The following is a 25,685-nucleotide window of genomic DNA, read 5'->3' as shown; positions in this document are numbered from 1 at the left end:
AAGTAGTTATGTACACAAGGTTACCACAGAATGCATTGAATAGAAAGTAATGCATTCAACTCAATGGTGTCTACAGTTCAATTTTGCTGATAACTACTATGTGCTAACATGATGTATACATTGTTTGTACACTATCCATATGATTTAGAGTTGTCTGCAACCAATTTTATGAGTGTGCATCCTATGCTCCAGAAGTTACTTTCAGTAAGATTGCCTTCTGTACACAATGGAACTTTAGCCTTTGCAGAAGTAAACCAAGTCAATGGCTGTTCCACTGTAAATGGTAACAGGTAGGTTACTGAATTCAGCTTCCATTGTATTATTCCATGGTACTGAGCACTGTACATGCAATATCTATACAGTTCCAAATCACCCTGAGTAGTTATGCACACAAGGTTACCACAGAATGCATTGAATAGAAAGTAATGCATTCAACTCAATGGTGTGTACAGTTCAATTTTGCTGATAACTACTATGTGCTAACATGATGTAAACATTGTTTGTACACTAAACATATGATTTAGAGTTGTCAGCAACCAATTTTATGAGTGTGCAACCTATGCTCCAGAAGTGACTTTCAGTAACATTGCCTTCTCTACACAGTGGAACTTTAGCCTTTGCAGAAGTAAACCAAGCCAATGGCTGTTCCACTGTAAATGGTAACAGGTAGGTTACTGAATTCAGCTTGCATTGGAGTATTCCATGGTACTGAGCACTCTACATGCAATATCTATACAGTTCCAAACCACCCAGAGTAGTTATGTACACAACCTTACCACAGAATGCATTGAATAGAAAGTCATGCATTCAACTCAATGGAGTGTACAGTTGTATTTAGCTGATAACTACTATGTGCTAACATGATGTAAACGATGTTAGCACACTAACCATATGATTTGGACTTGTCTGCAACCAATTTTATGAGTGTGCTTCCTATGCTCCAGAAGTTACTTTCAGTAACATTACCTTTTCTACACAGTGGAACTTTAGCCTTTGCAGAAGTAAACCAAGTCAATGTCTGTTCCACTGTAAATGGTAACAGGTAGGTTACTGAATTCAGCTTGCATTGTATTATTCCATGGTACTGAGCACTGTACATGCAATATATATACAGTTCCAAATCACCCTGAGTAGTCATGTACACAAAGTTACAACAGAATAAATTGAATATGAAGTAATGCATTCAACTCAATGGAGTGTACAGTTCAATTTTGCTGATAACAACTAGGTGCTAACATGATGTAAACATTGTTAGTACACTAACCATATGATTTAGAGTTGTCTGCAACCAATTTTATGAGTGTGCTACCTATGCTCCAGAAGTTACTTTCAGTAACGTTACCTTTTCTACACAGTGGAACTTTAGCCTTTACAGAAGTCAACCAAGTCAATGGCTGTTCCACTGTAAATGGTAACAAGTAGGTTACTAAAATCAGCTTGCATTGGAGTATTCCATGGTACTAAGCACTCTACATGCAATATCTATACAGTTCCAAATCACACTGAATAGTCATGCACACAAGGTTACCACAGAATGCATTGAATAGAAAGTAATGCATTCAACTCAGTGGTGTGTACAGTTCAATTTTGCTGATAACTACTATGTGCTAACATGAAGTAAACATTGTTTGTACACTAACCATATGATTTAGAGTTGTCAGCAACCAATTTTATGAGTGTGCAACCTATACTCCAGAAGTTACTTTCAGTAACATTGCCTTCTCTACACAGTGGAACGAGCCTTTGCAGAAGTAAACCAAGTCAATGGCTGTTCCACTGTAAATGGTAACAGGTAGGTTACTGAATTCAGCTTGCTTTGGATTATTCCATGGTACTGAGCACGGTACATGCAATATCTATACAGTTCCAAATCACCCTAAGTAGTTATGTACACAAGGTTACCACAGAATGCATTGAATAGAAAGTAATGCATTCAACTCAATGGTGTCTACAGTTCAATTTTGCTGATAACTACTATGTGCTAACATCATGTAAGCATTGTTCGTACACTAACCATATGATTTAGAGTTGTCAGCAACCAATTTTATGAGTGTGCAACCTTTGCTCCAGAAGTTACTTTCAGTAACATTGCCTTCTCTACACAGTGGAACTTTAGGCTTTGCAGAAGTAAACCAAGTCAATGGCTGTTCCACTGCAAATGGTAACAGGTAGGTTACTGAATTCCGCTTGCATTGGAGTATTCCTTGGTACTGAGCACTCTACATGCAATATGTATACAGTTCCAAATCACACTGAATAGTCATGTACGCAAAGTTACCACAGAATGCATTGAATAGAAAGTAATGCATTCAACTCAATGGTGTCTACAGTTCAATTTTGCTGATAACTACTATGTGCTAACATGATGTAAACATTGTTTGTTCACTAACCATATGATTTAGAGTTGTCTGCAACCAATTTTATGAGTGTGCAACCAATGCTCCAGAAGTTACTTTCAGTAACATTGCCTTCTCTACACAGTGGAACTTTAGCCTTTGCAGAAGTAAACCAAGTCAATGGCTGTTCCACTGTAAATGGTAACAGGTAGGTTACTGAATTCAGCTTGCATTGTATTATTCCACGGTACTGAGCACTGTACATGCAATATCTATACAGTTCCAAATCACCCTGAGTAGTTATGCACACAAGGTTACCACAGAATGCATTGAATAGAAAGTAATGCATTCAACTCAATGGTGTGTACAGTTCAATTTTGCTGATAACTACTATGTGCTAACATGATGTAAACATTGTTTGTACACTAAACATATGATTTAGAGTTGTCAGCAACCAATTTTATGAGTGTGCAACCAATGCTCCAGAAGTTACTTTCAGTAACATTGCCTTCTCTACACAGTGGAACTTTAGCCTTTCCAGAAGTAAACCAAGTCAATGGCTGTTCCACTGTAAATGGTAACAGGTAGGTTACTGAATTCAGCTTGCATTATATTATTCCATGGTACTGAGCACTCTACATGCAATATCTATACAGTTCCAAACCACCCAGAGTAGTTATGTACACAACCTTACCACAGAATGCATTGAATAGAAAGTAATGCATTCAACTCAATGGAGTGTACAGTTCTATTTAGCTGATAACTACTATGTGCTAACATGATGTAAACGATGTTAGCACACTAACCATATGATTTAGAGTTGTCTGCAACCAATTTTATGAGTGTGCATCCTATGCTCCAGAAGTTACTTTCAGTAAGATTGCCTTCTGTACACAGTGGAACTTTAGCCTTTGCAGAAGTAAACCAAGTCAATGGCTGTTCCACTGTAAATGGTAACAGGTAGGTTACTGAATTCAGCTTGCATTGTATTATTCCATGGTACTGAGCGCGGTACATGCAATATCTATACAGTTCCAAATCACCCTAAGTAGTTATGTACACAAGGTTACCACAGAATGCATTGAATAGAAAGTAATGCATTCAACTCAATGGTGTCTACAGTTCAATTTTGCTGATAACTATTATGTGCTAACATGATGTAAGCATTGTTTGTACACTAACCATATGATTTAGATTTGTCAGCAACCAATTTTATGAGTGTGCAACCTTTGCTCCAGAAGTTACTTTCAGTAACATTGCCTTCTCTACACAGTGGAACTTTAGCCTTTGCAGAAGTAAACCAAGTCAATGGCTGTTCCACTGCAAATGGTAACAGGTAGGTTACTGAATTCCGCTTGCATTGGAGTATTCCATGGTACTGAGCACTCTACATGCAATATCTATACAGTTCCAAATCACACTGAATAGTCATGTACGCAAAGTTACCACAGAATGCATTGAATAGAAAGTAATGCATTCAACTCAATGGTGTCTACAGTTCAATTTTTCTGATAACTACTATGTGCTAACATGATGTAAACATTGTTTGTACACTAACCATATGATTTAGAGTTGTCAGCAACCAATTTTATGAGTGTGCAACCAATGCTCCAGAAGTTACTTTCAGTAACATTGCCTTCTCTACACAGTGGAACTTTCGCCTTTGCAGAAGTAAACCAAGTGAATGGCTGTTCCACTGTAAATGGTAACAGGTAGGTTACTGAATTCAGCTTGCATTATATTATTCCATGGTACTGAGCACTCTACATGCAATATCTATACAGTTCCATACCACCCAGAGTAGTTATGTACACAACCTTACCACAGAATGCATTGAATAGAAAGTAATGCATTCAACTCAATGGAGTGTACAGTTCTATTTAGCTGATACCTACTATGTGCTAACATGATGTAAACGATGTTAGCACACTAACCATATGATTTGGACTTGTCTGCAAGCAATTTTATGAGTGTGCTACCTATGCTCCAGAAGTTACTTTCAGTAACATTACCTTTTCTACACAGTGGAACTTTAGACTTTACAGAAGTCAACCAAGTCAATGGCTGTTCCACTGTAAATGGTAACAAGTAGGTTACTGAAATCAGCTTGCATTGGAGTATTCCATGGGACTCAGCACTCTACATGCAATATCTATACAGTTCCAAATCACACTGAATAGTCATGTACACAGCGTTACCACAGAATGCATTGAATAGAAAGTAACGCATTCAACTCAATGGTGTGTACAGTTCAATTTTGCTGATAACTACTATTTGCTAACATGAAGTAAACATTGTTTGTACACAAACCATATGATTTAGAGTTGTCAGCAACCAATTTTATGAGTGTGCAACCTATGCTCCAGAAGTTACTTTCAGTAACATTGCCTTCTCTACACAGTGGAACTTTAGCCTTTCCAGAAGTAAACCAAGTCAATGGCTGTTCCACTGTAAATGGTAACAGGTAGGTTACTGAATTCAGCTTGCATTATATTATTCCATGGTACTGAGCACTCTACATGCAATATCTATACAGTTCCAAACCACCCAGAGTAGTTATGTACACAACCTTACCACAGAATGCATTGAATAGAAAGTAATGCATTCAACTCAATGGAGTGTACAGTTCTATTTAGCTGATAACTACTATGTGCTAACATGATGTAAACGATGTTAGCACACTAACCATATGATTTGGACTTGTCTGCAAGCAATTTTATGAGTGTGCTACCTATGCTCCAGAAGTTACTTTCAGTAACATTGCCTTCTGTACACAGTGGAACTTTAGCCTTTGCAGAAGTAAACCAAGTCAATGGCTGTTGCACTGTAAATGGTAACAGGTAGGTTACTGAATTCAGCTTGCATTGTATTATTCCATGGTACTGAGCACGGTACATGCAATATCTATACAGTTCCAAATCACCCTAAGTAGTTATGTACACAAGGTTACCACAGAATGCATTGAATAGAAAGTAATGCATTCAACTCAATGGTGTGTACAGTTCAATTTTGCTGATAACTATTATGTGCTAACATGATGTAAGCATTGTTTGTACACTAACCATATGATTTAAATTTGTCAGCAACCAATTTTATGAGTGTGCAACATTTGCTCCAGAAGTTACTTTCAGTAACATTGCCTTCTCTACACAGTGGAACTTTAGCCTTTTCAGAAGTAAACCAAGTCAATGGCTGTTCCACTGCAAATGGTAACTGGTAGGTTACTGAATTCCGCTTGCATTGGAGTATTCCATGGTACTGAGCACTCTACATGCAATATCTATACAGTTCCAAATCACACTGAATAGTCATGTACGCAAAGTTACCACAGAATGCATTGAATAGAAAGTAATGCATTCAACTCAATGGTGTCTACAGTTCAATTTTGCTGATAACTACTATGTGCTAACATGATGTAAACATTGTTTGTACACTAACCATATGATTTAGAGTTGTCAGCAACCAATTTTATGAGTGTGCAACCAATGCTCCAGAAGTTACTTTCAGTATCATTGCCTTCTCTACACAGTGGAACTTTAGCCTTTGCAGAAGTAAACCAAGTTAATGGCTGTTCCACAGTAAATGGTAACAGGTAGGTTACTGAATTCAGCTTGCATTGGATTATTCCATGGTACTGAGCCCTCTACATGCAATATCTGTACAGTTCCAAATCACACTGAATAGTCATGTACGCAAATTTACCACAGAATGCATTGAATAGAAAGTCATGCATTCAACTCAATGGTGTGTACAGTTCAATTTTGCTGATAACTACTATGTGCTAACATGATGTAAACGATGTTAGCACACTAACCATATGATTTGGACTTGTCTGCAACCAATTTTATGAGTGTGCAACCAATGCTCCAGAAGTTACTTTCAGTAACATTGCCTTCTCTACACAGTGGACCTTTAGCCTTTCCAGAAGTAAACCAAGTCAATGGCTGTTCCACTGTAAATGGTAACAAGTAGGTTACTAAAATCAGCTTGCATTGGAGTATTCCATGGGACTCAGCACTCTACATGCAATATCTATACAGTTCCAAATCACACTGAATAGTCATGTACACAGCGTTACCACAGAATGCATTGAATAGAAAGTAACGCATTCAACTCAATGGTGTGTACAGTTCAATTTTGCTGATAACTACTATTTGCTAACATGAAGTAAACATTGTTTGTACACAAACCATATGATTTAGAGTTGTCAGCAACCAATTTTATCAGTGTGCAACCTATGCTCCAGAAGTGACTTTCAGTAACATTGCCTTCTCTACACAGTGGAACTTTAGCCTTTGCAGAAGTAAACCAAGTCAATGGCTCTTCCACTGTAAATGGTAACAGGTAGGTTACTGAGTTCAGCTTGCATTATATTATTCCATGGTACTGAGCACTCTACATGCAATATCTATACAGTTCCAAACCACCCAGAGTAGTTATGTATACAACCTTACCACAGAATGCATTGAATAGAAAGTAATGCATTCAACTCAATGGAGTGTACAGTTGTATTTAGCTGATAACTACTATGTGCTAACATGATGTAAACGATGTTAGCACACTAACCATATGATTTGGACTTGTCTGCAACCAATTTTATGAGTGTGCTACCTATGCTCCAGAAGTTACTTTCAGTAACATTACCTTTTCTACACAGTGGAACTTTAGCCTTTACAGAAGTCAACCAAGTCAATGGCTGTTCCACTGTAAATGGTAACAAGTAGGTTACTAAAATCAGCTTGCATTGGAGTATTCCATGGGACTCAGCACTCTACATGCAATATCTATACAGTTCCAGATCACACTGAATAGTCATGTACACAGCGTTACCACAGAATGCATTGAATAGAAAGTAACGCATTCAACTCAATGGTGTGTACAGTTCAATTTTGCTGATAACTACTATTTGCTAACATGAAGTAAACATTGTTTGTACACAAACCATATGATTTAGTGTTGTCAGCAACCAATTTTATGAGTGTGCAACCTATGCTCCAGAAGTTACTTTCAGTAACATTGCCTTCTCTACACAGTGGAACTTTCGCCTTTGCAGAAGTAAACCAAGTGAATGGCTGTTCCACTGTAAATGGTAACAGGTAGGTTACTGAATTCAGCTTGCATTATATTATTCCATGGTACTGAGCACTCTACATGCAATATCTATACAGTTCCAAACCACCCAGAGTAGTTATGTACACAACCTTACCACAGAATGCATTGAATACAAAGTAATACATTCAACTCAATGGAGTGTACAGTTCTATTTAGCTGATAACTACTATGTGCTAACATGATGTAAACGATGTTAGCACACTAACCATATGATTTGGACTTGTCTGCAACCAATTTTATGAGTGTGCTACCTATGCTCCAGAAGTTTCTTTCAGTAACATTACCTTTTCTACACAGTGGAACTTTAGCCTTTGCAGAAGTAAACCAAGTCATGTCTGTTCCACTGTAAATGGTAACAGGTAGGTTACTGAATTCAGCTTGCATTGTATTATTCCATGGTACTGAGCACTGTACATGCAATATCTATACAGTTCCAAATCACCCTGAGTAGTTATGCACACAAGGTTACCACAGAATGCATTGAATAGAAAGTAATGCATTCAACTCAATGGTGTGTACAGTTCAATTTTGCTGATAACTACTATGTGCTAACATGATGTAAACATTGTTTGTACACTAACCATATGATTTAGAGTTGTCAGCAACCAATTTTATGAGTGTGCAACCAATGCTCCAGAAGTGACTTTCAGTAACATTGCCTTCTCTACACAGTGGAACTTTAGCCTTTGCAGAACTAAACCAAGTCAATGGCTGTTCCACTGTAAATGGTAACAGGTAGGTTACTGAGTTCAGCTTGCATTATATTATTCCATGGTACTGAGCACTCTACATGCAATATCTATACAGTTCCAAACCACCCAGAGTAGTTATGTATACAACCTTACCACAGAATGCATTGAATAGAAAGTAATGCATTCAACTCAATGGAGTGTACAGTTGTATTTAGCTGATAACTACTATGTGCTAACATGATGTAAACGATGTTAGCACACTAACCATATGATTTGGACTTGTCTGCAACCAATTTTATGAGTATGCTACCTATGCTCCAGAAGTTACTTTCAGTAACATTACCTTTTCTACACAGTGGAACTTTAGCCTTTACAGAAGTCAACCAAGTCAATGGCTGTTCCACTGTAAATGGTAACAAGTAGGTTACTAAAATCAGCTTGCATTGGAGTATTCCATGGGACTCAGCACTCTACATGCAATTTCTATACAGTTCCAGATCACACTGAATAGTCATGTACACAGCGTTACCACAGAATGCATTGAATAGAAAGTAACGCATTCAACTCAATGGTGTGTACAGTTCAATTTTGCTGATAACTACTATTTGCTAAAATGAAGTAAACATTGTTTGTACACTAACCATATGATTTAGAGTTGTCAGCAACCAATTTTATGAGTGTGCAACCAATGCTACAGAAGTTACTTTCAGTAACATTGCCTTCTCTACACAGTGGAACTTTAGCCTTTGCAGAAGTAAACCAAGTCAATGTCTGTTCCACTGTAAATGGTAACAGGTAGGTTACTGAATTCAGCTTGCAGTGTATTATTCCATGGTACTGAGCACTGTATATGCAATATCTATACAGTTCCAAATCACCCTGAGTAGTCATGTACACAAGTTACAACAGAATAAATTGAATATGAAGTAATGCATTCAACTCAATGGAGTGTACAGTTCAATTTTGCTGATAACTACTATGTGCTAACATGATGTAAGCATTGTTTGTACACTAACCATATGATTTAGAGTTGTCAGCAACCAATTTTATGAGTGTGCAACCTTTGCTCCAGAAGTTACTTTCAGTAACATTGCCTTCTCTACACAGTGGAACTTTAGCCTTTGCAGAAGTAAACCAAGTCAATGGCTGTTCCACTGCAAATGGTAACAGGTAGGTTACTGAATTCCGCTTGCATTGGAGTATTCCTTGGTACTGAGCACTCTACATGCAATATGTATACAGTTCCAAATCACACTGAATAGTCATGTACGCAAAGTTACCACAGAATGCATTGAATAGAAAGTAATGCATTCAACTCAATGGTGTGTACAGTTCAATTTTGCTGATAACAACTATGTGCTATCATGATGTAAACATTGTTTGTTCACTAACCATATGATTTAGAGTTGTCAGCAACCAATTTTATGAGTGTGCAACCAATGCTCCAGAAGTTACTTTCAGTAACATTGCCTTCTCTACACAGTGGAACTTTAGCCTTTGCAGAAGTAAACCAAGTCAATTGCTGTTCCACTGTAAATGGTAACAGGTAGGTTACTGAATTCAGCTTGCATTATATTATTCCATGGTACTGAGCACTCTACATGCAATATCTATACAGTTCCAAACCACCCAGAGTAGTTATGTACACAACCTTACCACAGAATGCATTGAATAGAAAGTAATGCATTCAACTCAATGGAGTGTACAGTTCTATTTAGCTGATAACTACTATGTGCTAACATGATGTAAACGATGTTAGCACACTAAGCATATGATTTGGACTTGTCTGCAACCAATTTTATGAGTGTGCTACCTATGCTCCAGAAGTTACTTTCAGTAGCATTACCTTTTCTACACAGTGGAACTTTAGCCTTTGCAGAAGTAAACCAAGTCAATGTCTGTTCCACTGTAAATGGTAACAGGTAGGTTACTGAATTCAGCTTGCATTGTATTATTCCATGGTACTGAGCACTGTACATGCAATATCTATACAGTTCCAAATCACCCTGAGTAGTCATGTACACAAAGTTACAACAGAATAAATTGAATATGAAGTAATGCATTCAACTCAATGGAGTGTACAGTTCAATTTTGCTGATAACAACTAGGTGCTAACATGATGTAAACATTGTTAGTACACTAACCATATGATTTAGAGTTGTCTGCAACCAATTTTATGAGTGTGCTACCTATGCTCCAGAAGTTACTTTCAGTAACATTACCTTTTCTACACAGTGGAACTTTAGCCTTTACAGAAGTCAACCAAGTCAATGGCTGTTCCACTGTAAATGGTAACAAGAAGGTTACTGAAATCAGCTTGCATTGGAGTATTCCATGGGACTCAGCACTCTACATGCAATATCTATACAGTTCCAAATCACACTGAATAGCCATGTACACAATGTTACCACAGAATGCATTGAATAGAAAGTAATGCATTCAACTCAATGGTGTGTACAGTTCAATTTTGCTGATAACTACTATGTGCTAACATGAAGTAAACATTGTTTGTACACTAACCATATGATGTAGAGTTGTCTGCAACCAATTTTATGACTGTGCAACCTATGCTCCTGAAGTTACTTTCAGTAAGATTGCCTTCTGTACACAGTGGAACTTTAGCCTTTGCAGAAGTAAACCAAGTCAATGGCTGTTCCACTGTAAATGGTAACAGGTAGGTTACTGAATTCAGCTTGCATTATATTATTCCATGGTACTGAGCACTCTACATGCAATATCTATACAGTTCCAAATCACCCTGAGTAGTTATGCACACAAGGTTACCACAGAATGCATTGAATAGAAAGTAATGCATTCAACTCAATGGTGTGTACAGTTCAATTTTGCTGATAACTACTATGTGCTAACATGATGTAAACATTGTTTGTACACTAAACATATGATTTAGAGTTGTCAGCAACCAATTTTATGAGTGTGCAACCTATGCTCCAGAAGTGACTTTCAGTAACATTGCCTTCTCTACACAGTGGAACTTTAGCCTTTGCAGAAGTAAACCAAGCCAATGGCTGTTCCACTGTAAATGGTAACAGGTAGGTTACTGAATTCAGCTTGCATTGGAGTATTCCATGGTACTGAGCACTCTACATGCAATATCTATACAGTTCCAAACCACCCAGAGTAGTTATGTACACAACCTTACCACAGAATGCATTGAATAGAAAGTCATGCATTCAACTCAATGGAGTGTACAGTTGTATTTAGCTGATAACTACTATGTGCTAACATGATGTAAACGATGTTAGCACACTAACCATATGATTTGGACTTGTCTGCAACCAATTTTATGAGTGTGCTTCCTATGCTCCAGAAGTTACTTTCAGTAACATTACCTTTTCTACACAGTGGAACTTTAGCCTTTGCAGAAGTAAACCAAGTCAATGTCTGTTCCACTGTAAATGGTAACAGGTAGGTTACTGAATTCAGCTTGCATTGTATTATTCCATGGTACTGAGCACTGTACATGCAATATATATACAGTTCCAAATCACCCTGAGTAGTCATGTACACAAAGTTACAACAGAATAACTTGAATATGAAGTAATGCATTCAACTCAATGGAGTGTACAGTTCAATTTTGCTGATAACAACTAGGTGCTAACATGATGTAAACATTGTTAGTACACTAACCATATGATTTAGAGTTGTCTGCAACCAATTTTATGAGTGTGCTACCTATGCTCCAGAAGTTACTTTCAGTAACATTACCTTTTCTACACAGTGGAACTTTAGCCTTTACAGAAGTCAACCAAGTCAATGGCTGTTCCACTGTAAATGGTAACAAGAAGGTTACTGAAATCAGCTTGCATTGGAGTATTCCATGGGACTCAGCACTCTACATGCAATATCTATACAGTTCCAAATCACACTGAATAGCCATGTACACAATGTTACCACAGAATGCATTGAATAGAAAGTAATGCATTCAACTCAATGGTGTGTACAGTTCAATTTTGCTGATAACTACTATGTGCTAACATGAAGTAAACATTGTTTGTACACTAACCATATGATGTAGAGTTGTCTGCAACCAATTTTATGACTGTGCAACCTATGCTCCTGAAGTTACTTTCAGTAAGATTGCCTTCTGTACACAGTGGAACTTTAGCCTTTGCAGAAGTAAACCAAGTCAATGGCTGTTCCACTGTAAATGGTAACAGGTAGGTTACTGAATTCAGCTTGCATTATATTATTCCATGGTACTGAGCACTCTACATGCAATATCTATACAGTTCCAAATCACCCTGAGTAGTTATGCACACAAGGTTACCACAGAATGCATTGAATAGAAAGTAATGCATTCAACTCAATGGTGTGTACAGTTCAATTTTGCTGATAACTACTATGTGCTAACATGATGTAAACATTGTTTGTACACTAAACATATGATTTAGAGTTGTCAGCAACCAATTTTATGAGTGTGCAACCTATGCTCCAGAAGTGACTTTCAGTAACATTGCCTTCTCTACACAGTGGAACTTTAGCCTTTGCAGAAGTAAACCAAGCCAATGGCTGTTCCACTGTAAATGGTAACAGGTAGGTTACTGAATTCAGCTTGCATTGGAGTATTCCATGGTACTGAGCACTCTACATGCAATATCTATACAGTTCCAAACCACCCAGAGTAGTTATGTACACAACCTTACCACAGAATGCATTGAATAGAAAGTCATGCATTCAACTCAATGGAGTGTACAGTTGTATTTAGCTGATAACTACTATGTGCTAACATGATGTAAACGATGTTAGCACACTAACCATATGATTTGGACTTGTCTGCAACCAATTTTATGAGTGTGCTTCCTATGCTCCAGAAGTTACTTTCAGTAACATTACCTTTTCTACACAGTGGAACTTTAGCCTTTGCAGAAGTAAACCAAGTCAATGGCTGTTCCACTGTAAATGGTAACAAGAAGGTTACTGAAATCAGCTTGCATTGGAGTATTCCATGGGACTCAGCACTCTACATGCAATATCTATACAGTTCCAAATCACACTGAATAGCCATGTACACAATGTTACCACAGAATGCATTGAATAGAAAGTAATGCATTCAACTCAATGGTGTGTACAGTTCAATTTTGCTGATAACAACTAGGTGCTAACATGATGTAAACATTGTTAGTACACTAACCATATGATTTAGAGTTGTCTGCAACCAATTTTATGAGTGTGCTACCTATGCTCCAGAAGTTACTTTCAGTAACGTTACCTTTTCTACACAGTGGAACTTTAGCCTTTACAGAAGTCAACCAAGTCAATGGCTGTTCCACTGTAAATGGTAACAAGTAGGTTACTAAAATCAGCTTGCATTGGAGTATTCCATGGTACTAAGCACTCTACATGCAATATCTATACAGTTCCAAATCACACTGAATAGTCATGCACACAAGGTTACCACAGAATGCATTGAATAGAAAGTAATGCATTCAACTCAATGGTGTGTACAGTTCAATTTTGCTGATAACTACTATGTGCTAACATGAAGTAAACATTGTTTGTACACTAACCATATGATTTAGAGTTGTCAGCAACCAATTTTATGAGTGTGCAACCTATGCTCCAGAAGTTACTTTCAGTAACATTGCCTTCTCTACACAGTGGAACTTTAGCCTTTGCAGAAGTAAACCAAGTCAATGGCTGTTCCACTGTAAATGGTAACAGGTAGGTTACTGAATTCAGCTTGCTTTGGATTATTCCATGGTACTGAGCACGGTACATGCAATATCTATACAGTTCCAAATCACCCTAAGTAGTTATGTACACAAGGTTACCACAGAATGCATTGAATAGAAAGTAATGCATTCAACTCAATGGTGTCTACAGTTCAATTTTGCTGATAACTACTATGTGCTAACATCATGTAAGCATTGTTCGTACACTAACCATATGATTTAGAGTTGTCAGCAACCAATTTTATGAGTGTGCAACCTTTGCTCCAGAAGTTACTTTCAGTAACATTGCCTTCTCTACACAGTGGAACTTTAGGCTTTGCAGAAGTAAACCAAGTCAATGGCTGTTCCACTGCAAATGGTAACAGGTAGGTTACTGAATTCTGCTTGCATTGGAGTATTCCTTGGTACTGAGCACTCTACATGCAATATGTATACAGTTCCAAATCACACTGAATAGTCATGTACGCAAAGTTACCACAGAATGCATTGAATAGAAAGTAATGCATTCAACTCAATGGTGTCTACAGTTCAATTTTGCTGATAACTACTATGTGCTAACATGATGTAAACATTGTTTGTTCACTAACCATATGATTTAGAGTTGTCTGCAACCAATTTTATGAGTGTGCAACCAATGCTCCAGAAGTTACTTTCAGTAACATTGCCTTCTCTACACAGTGGAACTTTAGCCTTTCCAGAAGTAAACCAAGTCAATGGCTGTTCCACTGTAAATGGTAACAGGTAGGTTACTGAATTCAGCTTGCATTGTATTATTCCACGGTACTGAGCACGGTACATGCAATATCTATACAGTTCCAAATCACCCTGAGTAGTTATGCACACAAGGTTACCACAGAATGCATTGAATAGAAAGTAATGCATTCAACTCAATGGTGTGTACAGTTCAATTTTGCTGATAACTACTATGTGCTAACATGATGTAAACATTGTTTGTACACTAGACATATGATTTAGAGTTGTCAGCAACCAATTTTATGAGTGTGCAACCAATGCTCCAGAAGTTACTTTCAGTAACATTGCCTTCTCTACACAGTGGAACTTTAGCCTTTCCAGAAGTAAACCAAGTCAATGGCTGTTCCACTGTAAATGGTAACAGGTAGGTTACTGAATTCAGCTTGCATTATATTATTCCATGGTACTGAGCACTCTACATGCAATATCTATACAGTTCCAAACCACCCAGAGTAGTTATGTACACAACCTTACCACAGAATGCATTGAATAGAAAGTAATGCATTCAACTCAATGGAGTGTACAGTTCTATTTAGCTGATAACTACTATGTGCTAACATGATGTAAACGATGTTAGCACACTAACCATATGATTTAGAGTTGTCTGCAACCAATTTTATGAGTGTGCATCCTATGCTCCAGAAGTTACTTTCAGTAAGATTGCCTTCTGTACACAGTGGAACTTTAGCCTTTGCAGAAGTAAACCAAGTCAATGGCTGTTCCACTGTAAATGGTAACAGGTAGGTTACTGAATTCAGCTTGCATTGTATTATTCCATGGTACTGAGCACGGTACATGCAATATCTATACAGTTCCAAATCACCCTAAGTAGTTATGTACACAAGGTTACCACAGAATGCATTGAATAGAAAGTAATGCATTCAACTCAATGGTGTGTACAGTTCAATTTTGCTGATAACTACTATGTGCTAACATGATGTAAACATTGTTTGTACACTAACCATATGATTTAGAGTTGTCAGCAACCAATTTTATGAGTGTGCAACCAATGCTCCAGAAGTGACTTTCAGTAACATTGCCTTCTCTACACAGTGGAACTTTAGCCTTTGCAGAAGTAAACCAAGTCAATGGCTGTTCCACTGTAAATGGTAACAGGTAGGTTACTGAGTTCAGCTTGCATTATATTATTCCATGGTACTGAGCACTCTACATGCAATATCTATACAGTTCCAAACCACCCAGAGTAGTTATGTATACAACCTTACCACAGAATGCATTGAATTGAAAGTAATGCATTCAACTCAATGGAGTGTACAGTTGTATTTAGCTGATAACTACTATGTGCTAACATGATGTAAACGATGTTAGCACACTAACCATATGATTTGGACTTGTCTGCAACCAATTTTATGAGTGTGCTACCTATGCTCCAGAAGTTACTTTCAGTAACATTACCTTTTCTACACAGTGGAACTTTAGCCTTTACAGAAGTCAACCAAGTCAATGGCTGTTCCACTGTAAATGGTAACAAGTAGGTTACTAAAATCAGCTTGCATTGGAGTATTCCATGGGACTCAGCACTCTACATGCAATTTCTATACAGTTCCAGATCACACTGAATAGTCATGTACACAGCGTTACCACAGAATGCATTGAATAGAAAGTAACGCATTCAACTCAATGGTGTGTACAGTTCAATTTTGCTGATAACTACTATTTGCTAACATGAAGTAAACATTGTTTGTACACTAACCATATGATTTAGAGTTGTCAGCAACCAATTTTATGAGTGTGCAACCAATGCTACAGAAGTTACTTTCAGTAACATTGCCTTCTCTACACAGTGGAACTTTAGCCTTTGCAGAAGTAAACCAAGTCAATGGCTGTTCCACTGTAAATGGTAACAGGTAGGTTACTGAATTCAGCTTCCATTGTATTATTCCATGGTACTGAGCACTGTACATGCAATATCTATACAGTTCCAAATCACCCTGAGTAGTTATGCACACAAGGTTACCACAGAATGCATTGAATAGAAAGTAATGCATTCAACTCAATGGTGTGTACAGTTCAATTTTGCTGATAACTACTATGTGCTAACATGATGTAAACATTGTTTGTACACTAAACATATGATTTAGAGTTGTCAGCAACCAATTTTATGAGTGTGCAACCTATGCTCCAGAAGTGACTTTCAGTAACATTGCCTTCTCTACACAGTGGAACTTTAGCCTTTGCAGAAGTAAACCAAGCCAATGGCTGTTCCACTGTAAATGGTAACAGGTAGGTTACTGAATTCAGCTTGCATTGGAGTATTCCATGGTACTGAGCACTCTACATGCAATATCTATACAGTTCCAAACCACCCAGAGTAGTTATGTACACAACCTTACCACAGAATGCATTGAATAGAAAGTCATGCATTCAACTCAATGGAGTGTACAGTTGTATTTAGCTGATAACTACTATGTGCTAACATGATGTAAACGATGTTAGCACACTAACCATATGATTTGGACTTGTCTGCAACCAATTTTATGAGTGTGCTTCCTATGCTCCAGAAGTTACTTTCAGTAACATTACCTTTTCTACACAGTGGAACTTTAGCCTTTGCAGAAGTAAACCAAGTCAATGTCTGTTCCACTGTAAATGGTAACAGGTAGGTTACTGAATTCAGCTTGCATTGTATTATTCCATGGTACTGAGCACTGTACATGCAATATATATACAGTTCCAAATCACCCTGAGTAGTCATGTACACAAAGTTACAACAGAATAAATTGAATATGAAGTAATGCATTCAACTCAATGGAGTGTACAGTTCAATTTTGCTGATAACAACTAGGTGCTAACATGATGTAAACATTGTTAGTACACTAACCATATGATTTAGAGTTGTCTGCAACCAATTTTATGAGTGTGCTACCTATGCTCCAGAAGTTACTTTCAGTAACGTTACCTTTTCTACACAGTGGAACTTTAGCCTTTACAGAAGTCAACCAAGTCAATGGCTGTTCCACTGTAAATGGTAACAAGTAGGTTACTAAAATCAGCTTGCATTGGAGTATTCCATGGTACTAAGCACTCTACATGCAATATCTATACAGTTCCAAATCACACTGAATAGTCATGCACACAAGGTTACCACAGAATGCATTGAATAGAAAGTAATGCATTCAACTCAATGGTGTGTACAGTTCAATTTTGCTGATAACTACTATGTGCTAACATGAAGTAAACATTGTTTGTACACTAACCATATGATTTAGAGTTGTCAGCAACCAATTTTATGAGTGTGCAACCTATGCTCCAGAAGTTACTTTCAGTAACATTGCCTTCTCTACACAGTGGAACTTTAGCCTTTGCAGAAGTAAACCAAGTCAATGGCTGTTCCACTGTAAATGGTAACAGGTAGGTTACTGAATTCAGCTTGCTTTGGATTATTCCATGGTACTGAGCACGGTACATGCAATATCTATACAGTTCCAAATCACCCTAAGTAGTTATGTACACAAGGTTACCACAGAATGCATTGAATAGAAAGTAATGCATTCAACTCAATGGTGTCTACAGTTCAATTTTGCTGATAACTACTATGTGCTAACATCATGTAAGCATTGTTCGTACACTAACCATATGATTTAGAGTTGTCAGCAACCAATTTTATGAGTGTGCAACCTTTGCTCCAGAAGTTACTTTCAGTAACATTGCCTTCTCTACACAGTGGAACTTTAGGCTTTGCAGAAGTAAACCAAGTCAATGGCTGTTCCACTGCAAATGGTAACAGGTAGGTTACTGAATTCCGCTTGCATTGGAGTATTCCTTGGTACTGAGCACTCTACATGCAATATGTATACAGTTCCAAATCACACTGAATAGTCATGTACGCAAAGTTACCACAGAATGCATTGAATAGAAAGTAATGCATTCAACTCAATGGTGTCTACAGTTCAATTTTGCTGATAACTACTATGTGCTAACATGATGTAAACATTGTTTGTTCACTAACCATATGATTTAGAGTTGTCTGCAACCAATTTTATGAGTGTGCAACCAATGCTCCAGAAGTTACTTTCAGTAACATTGCCTTCTCTACACAATGGAACTTTAGCCTTTCCAGAAGTAAACCAAGTCAATGGCTGTTCCACTGTAAATGGTAACAGGTAGGTTACTGAATTCAGCTTGCATTGTATTATTCCACGGTACTGAGCACTGTACATGCAATATCTATACAGTTCCAAATCACCCTGAGTAGTTATGCACAAAAGGTTACCACAGAATGCATTGAATAGAAAGTAATGCATTCAACTCAATGGTGTGTACAGTTCAATTTTGCTGATAACTACTATGTGCTAACATGATGTAAACATTGTTTGTACACTAACCATATGATTTAGAGTTGTCAGCAACCAATTTTATGAGTGTGCAACCAATGCTCCAGAAGTGACTTTCAGTAACATTGCCTTCTCTACACAGTGGAACTTTAGCCTTTGCAGAAGTAAACCAAGTCAATGGCTGTTCCACTGTAAATGGTAACAGGTAGGTTACTGAGTTCAGCTTGCATTATATTATTCCATGGTACTGAGCACTCTACATGCAATATCTATACAGTTCCAAACCACCCAGAGTAGTTATGTATACAACCTTACCACAGAATGCATTGAATAGAAAGTAATGCATTCAACTCAATGGAGTGTACAGTTGTATTTAGCTGATAACTACTATGTGCTAACATGATGTAAACGATGTTAGCACACTAACCATATGATTTGGACTTGTCTGCAACCAATTTTATGAGTGTGCTACCTATGCTCCAGAAGTTACTTTCAGTAACATTACCTTTTCTACACAGTGGAACTTTAGCCTTTACAGAAGTCAACCAAGTCAATGGCTGTTCCACTGTAAATGGTAACAAGTAGGTTACTAAAATCAGCTTGCATTGGAGTATTCCATGGGACTCAGCACTCTACATGCAATTTCTATACAGTTCCAGATCACACTGAATAGTCATGTACACAGCGTTACCACAGAATGCATTGAATAGAAAGTAACGCATTCAACTCAATGGTGTGTACAGTTCAATTTTGCTGATAACTACTATTTGCTAACATGAAGTAAACATTGTTTGTACACTAACCATATGATTTAGAGTTGTCAGCAACCAATTTTATGAGTGTGCAACCAATGCTACAGAAGTTACTTTCAGTAACATTGCCTTCTCTACACAGTGGAACTTTAGCCTTTGCAGAAGTAAACCAAGTCAATGGCTGTTCCACTGTAAATGGTAACAGGTAGGTTACTGAATTCAGCTTCCATTGTATTATTCCATGGTACTGAGCACTGTACATGCAATATCTATACAGTTCCAAATCACCCTGAGTAGTTATGCACACAAGGTTACCACAGAATGCATTGAATAGAAAGTAATGCATTCAACTCAATGGTGTGTACAGTTCAATTTTGCTGATAACTACTATGTGCTAACATGATGTAAACATTGTTTGTACACTAAACATATGATTTAGAGTTGTCAGCAACCAATTTTATGAGTGTGCAACCTATGCTCCAGAAGTGACTTTCAGTAACATTGCCTTCTCTACACAGTGGAACTTTAGCCTTTGCAGAAGTAAACCAAGCCAATGGCTGTTCCACTGTAAATGGTAACAGGTAGGTTACTGAATTCAGCTTGCATTGGAGTATTCCATGGTACTGAGCACTCTACATGCAATATCTATACAGTTCCAAACCACCCAGAGTAGTTATGTACACAACCTTACCACAGAATGCATTGAATAGAAAGTAACGCATTCAACTCAATGGTGTGTACAGTTCAATTTTGCTGATAACTACTATTTGCTAACATGAAGTAAACATTGTTTGTACACTAACCATATGATTTAGAGTTGTCAGCAACCAATTTTATGAGTGTGCAACCAATGCTACAGAAGTTACTTTCAGTAACATTGCCTTCTCTACACAGTGGAACTTTAGCCTTTGCAGAAGTAAACCAAGTCAATGGCTGTTCCACTGTAAATGGTAACAGGTAGGTTACTGAATTCAGCTTCCATTGTATTATTCCATGGTACTGAGCACTGTACATGCAATATCTATACAGTTCCAAATCACCCTGAGTAGTTATGCACACAAGGTTACCACAGAATGCATTGAATAGAAAGTAATGCATTCAACTCAATGGTGTGTACAGTTCAATTTTGCTGATAACTACTATGTGCTAACATGATGTAAACATTGTTTGTACACTAAACATATGATTTAGAGTTGTCAGCAACCAATTTTATGAGTGTGCAACCTATGCTCCAGAAGTGACTTTCAGTAACATTGCCTTCTCTACACAGTGGAACTTTAGCCTTTGCAGAAGTAAACCAAGCCAATGGCTGTTCCACTGTAAATGGTAACAGGTAGGTTACTGAATTCAGCTTGCATTGGAGTATTCCATGGTACTGAGCACTCTACATGCAATATCTATACAGTTCCAAACCACCCAGAGTAGTTATGTACACAACCTTACCACAGAATGCATTGAATAGAAAGTCATGCATTCAACTCAATGGAGTGTACAGTTGTATTTAGCTGATAACTACTATGTGCTAACATGATGTAAACGATGTTAGCACACTAACCATATGATTTGGACTTGTCTGCAACCAATTTTATGAGTGTGCTTCCTATGCTCCAGAAGTTACTTTCAGTAACATTACCTTTTCTACACAGTGGAACTTTAGCCTTTGCAGAAGTAAACCAAGTCAATGTCTGTTCCACTGTAAATGGTAACAGGTAGGTTACTGAATTCAGCTTGCATTGTATTATTCCATGGTACTGAGCACTGTACATGCAATATATATACAGTTCCAAATCACCCTGAGTAGTCATGTACACAAAGTTACAACAGAATAAATTGAATATGAAGTAATGCATTCAACTCAATGGAGTGTACAGTTCAATTTTGCTGATAACAACTAGGTGCTAACATGATGTAAACATTGTTAGTACACTAACCATATGATTTAGAGTTGTCTGCAACCAATTTTATGAGTGTGCTACCTATGCTCCAGAAGTTACTTTCAGTAACGTTACCTTTTCTACACAGTGGAACTTTAGCCTTTACAGAAGTCAACCAAGTCAATGGCTGTTCCACTGTAAATGGTAACAAGTAGGTTACTAAAATCAGCTTGCATTGGAGTATTCCATGGTACTAAGCACTCTACATGCAATATCTATACAGTTCCAAATCACACTGAATAGTCATGCACACAAGGTTACCACAGAATGCATTGAATAGAAAGTAATGCATTCAACTCAATGGTGTGTACAGTTCAATTTTGCTGATAACTACTATGTGCTAACATGAAGTAAACATTGTTTGTACACTAACCATATGATTTAGAGTTGTCAGCAACCAATTTTATGAGTGTGCAACCTATGCTCCAGAAGTTACTTTCAGTAACATTGCCTTCTCTACACAGTGGAACTTTAGCCTTTGCAGAAGTAAACCAAGTCAATGGCTGTTCCACTGTAAATGGTAACAGGTAGGTTACTGAATTCAGCTTGCTTTGGATTATTCCATGGTACTGAGCACGGTACATGCAATATCTATACAGTTCCAAATCACCCTAAGTAGTTATGTACACAAGGTTACCACAGAATGCATTGAATAGAAAGTAATGCATTCAACTCAATGGTGTCTACAGTTCAATTTTGCTGATAACTACTATGTGCTAACATCATGTAAGCATTGTTCGTACACTAACCATATGATTTAGAGTTGTCAGCAACCAATTTTATGAGTGTGCAACCTTTGCTCCAGAAGTTACTTTCAGTAACATTGCCTTCTCTACACAGTGGAACTTTAGGCTTTGCAGAAGTAAACCAAGTCAATGGCTGTTCCACTGCAAATGGTAACAGGTAGGTTACTGAATTCCGCTTGCATTGGAGTATTCCTTGGTACTGAGCACTCTACATGCAATATGTATACAGTTCCAAATCACACTGAATAGTCATGTACGCAAAGTTACCACAGAATGCATTGAATAGAAAGTAATGCATTCAACTCAATGGTGTCTACAGTTCAATTTTGCTGATAACTACTATGTGCTAACATGATGTAAACATTGTTTGTTCACTAACCATATGATTTAGAGTTGTCTGCAACCAATTTTATGAGTGTGCAACCAATGCTCCAGAAGTTACTTTCAGTAACATTGCCTTCTCTACACAATGGAACTTTAGCCTTTCCAGAAGTAAACCAAGTCAATGGCTGTTCCACTGTAAATGGTAACAGGTAGGTTACTGAATTCAGCTTGCATTGTATTATTCCACGGTACTGAGCACTGTACATGCAATATCTATACAGTTCCAAATCACCCTGAGTAGTTATGCACACAAGGTTACCACAGAATGCATTGAATAGAAAGTAATGCATTCAACTCAATGGTGTGTACAGTTCAATTTTGCTGATAACTACTATGTGCTAACATGATGTAAACATTGTTTGTACACTAACCATATGATTTAGAGTTGTCAGCAACCAATTTTATGAGTGTGCAACCAATGCTCCAGAAGTGACTTTCAGTAACATTGCCTTCTCTACACAGTGGAACTTTAGCCTTTGCAGAAGTAAACCAAGTCAATGGCTGTTCCACTGTAAATGGTAACAGGTAGGTTACTGAGTTCAGCTTGCATTATATTATTCCATGGTACTGAGCACTCTACATGCAATATCTATACAGTTCCAAACCACCCAGAGTAGTTATGTATACAACCTTACCACAGAATGCATTGAATAGAAAGTAATGCATTCAACTCAATGGAGTGTACAGTTGTATTTAGCTGATAACTACTATGTGCTAACATGATGTAAACGATGTTAGCACACTAACCATATGATTTGGACTTGTCTGCAACCAATTTTATGAGTGTGCTACCTATGCTCCAGAAGTTACTTTCAGTAACATTACCTTTTCTACACAGTGGAACTTTAGCCTTTACAGAAGTCAACCAAGTCAATGGCTGTTCCACTGTAAATGGTAACAAGTAGGTTACTAAAATCAGCTTGCATTGGAGTATTCCATGGGACTCAGCACTCTACATGCAATTTCTATACAGTTCCAGATCACACTGAATAGTCATGTACACAGCGTTACCACAGAATGCATTGAATAGAAAGTAACGCATTCAACTCAATGGTGTGTACAGTTCAATTTTGCTGATAACTACTATTTGCTAACATGAAGTAAACATTGTTTGTACACTAACCATATGATTTAGAGTTGTCAGCAACCAATTTTATGAGTGTGCAACCAATGCTACAGAAGTTACTTTCAGTAACATTGCCTTCTCTACACAGTGGAACTTTAGCCTTTGCAGAAGTAAACCAAGTCAATGGCTGTTCCACTGTAAATGGTAACAGGTAGGTTACTGAATTCAGCTTCCATTGTATTATTCCATGGTACTGAGCACTGTACATGCAATATCTATACAGTTCCAAATCACCCTGAGTAGTTATGCACACAAGGTTACCACAGAATGCATTGAATAGAAAGTAATGCATTCAACTCAATGGTGTGTACAGTTCAATTTTGCTGATAACTACTATGTGCTAACATGATGTAAACATTGTTTGTACACTAAACATATGATTTAGAGTTGTCAGCAACCAATTTTATGAGTGTGCAACCTATGCTCCAGAAGTGACTTTCAGTAACATTGCCTTCTCTACACAGTGGAACTTTAGCCTTTGCAGAAGTAAACCAAGCCAATGGCTGTTCCACTGTAAATGGTAACAGGTAGGTTACTGAATTCAGCTTGCATTGGAGTATTCCATGGTACTGAGCACTCTACATGCAATATCTATACAGTTCCAAACCACCCAGAGTAGTTATGTACACAACCTTACCACAGAATGCATTGAATAGAAAGTCATGCATTCAACTCAATGGAGTGTACAGTTGTATTTAGCTGATAACTACTATGTGCTAACATGATGTAAACGATGTTAGCACACTAACCATATGATTTGGACTTGTCTGCAACCAATTTTATGAGTGTGCTTCCTATGCTCCAGAAGTTACTTTCAGTAACATTACCTTTTCTACACAGTGGAACTTTAGCCTTTGCAGAAGTAAACCAAGTCAATGTCTGTTCCACTGTAAATGGTAACAGGTAGGTTACTGAATTCAGCTTGCATTGTATTATTCCATGGTACTGAGCACTGTACATGCAATATATATACAGTTCCAAATCACCCTGAGTAGTCATGTACACAAAGTTACAACAGAATAAATTGAATATGAAGTAATGCATTCAACTCAATGGAGTGTACAGTTCAATTTTGCTGATAACAACTAGGTGCTAACATGATGTAAACATTGTTAGTACACTAACCATATGATTTAGAGTTGTCTGCAACCAATTTTATGAGTGTGCTACCTATGCTCCAGAAGTTACTTTCAGTAACGTTACCTTTTCTACACAGTGGAACTTTAGCCTTTACAGAAGTCAACCAAGTCAATGGCTGTTCCACTGTAAATGGTAACAAGTAGGTTACTAAAATCAGCTTGCATTGGAGTATTCCATGGTACTAAGCACTCTACATGCAATATCTATACAGTTCCAAATCACACTGAATAGTCATGCACACAAGGTTACCACAGAATGCATTGAATAGAAAGTAATGCATTCAACTCAATGGTGTGTACAGTTCAATTTTGCTGATAACTACTATGTGCTAACATGAAGTAAACATTGTTTGTACACTAACCATATGATTTAGAGTTGTCAGCAACCAATTTTATGAGTGTGCAACCTATGCTCCAGAAGTTACTTTCAGTAACATTGCCTTCTCTACACAGTGGAACTTTAGCCTTTGCAGAAGTAAACCAAGTCAATGGCTGTTCCACTGTAAATGGTAACAGGTAGGTTACTGAATTCAGCTTGCTTTGGATTATTCCATGGTACTGAGCACGGTACATGCAATATCTATACAGTTCCAAATCACCCTTAGTTATGTACACAAGGTTACCACAGAATGCATTGAATAGAAAGTAATGCATTCAACTCAATGGTGTCTACAGTTCAATTTTGCTGATAACTACTATGTGCTAACATCATGTAAGCATTGT

Source organism: Hypanus sabinus, chromosome 2, assembly GCF_030144855.1.
Source record: "Hypanus sabinus isolate sHypSab1 chromosome 2, sHypSab1.hap1, whole genome shotgun sequence".
NCBI lineage: Eukaryota > Metazoa > Chordata > Chondrichthyes > Myliobatiformes > Dasyatidae > Hypanus > Hypanus sabinus.
This window is presented reverse-complemented; position numbering follows the sequence as displayed.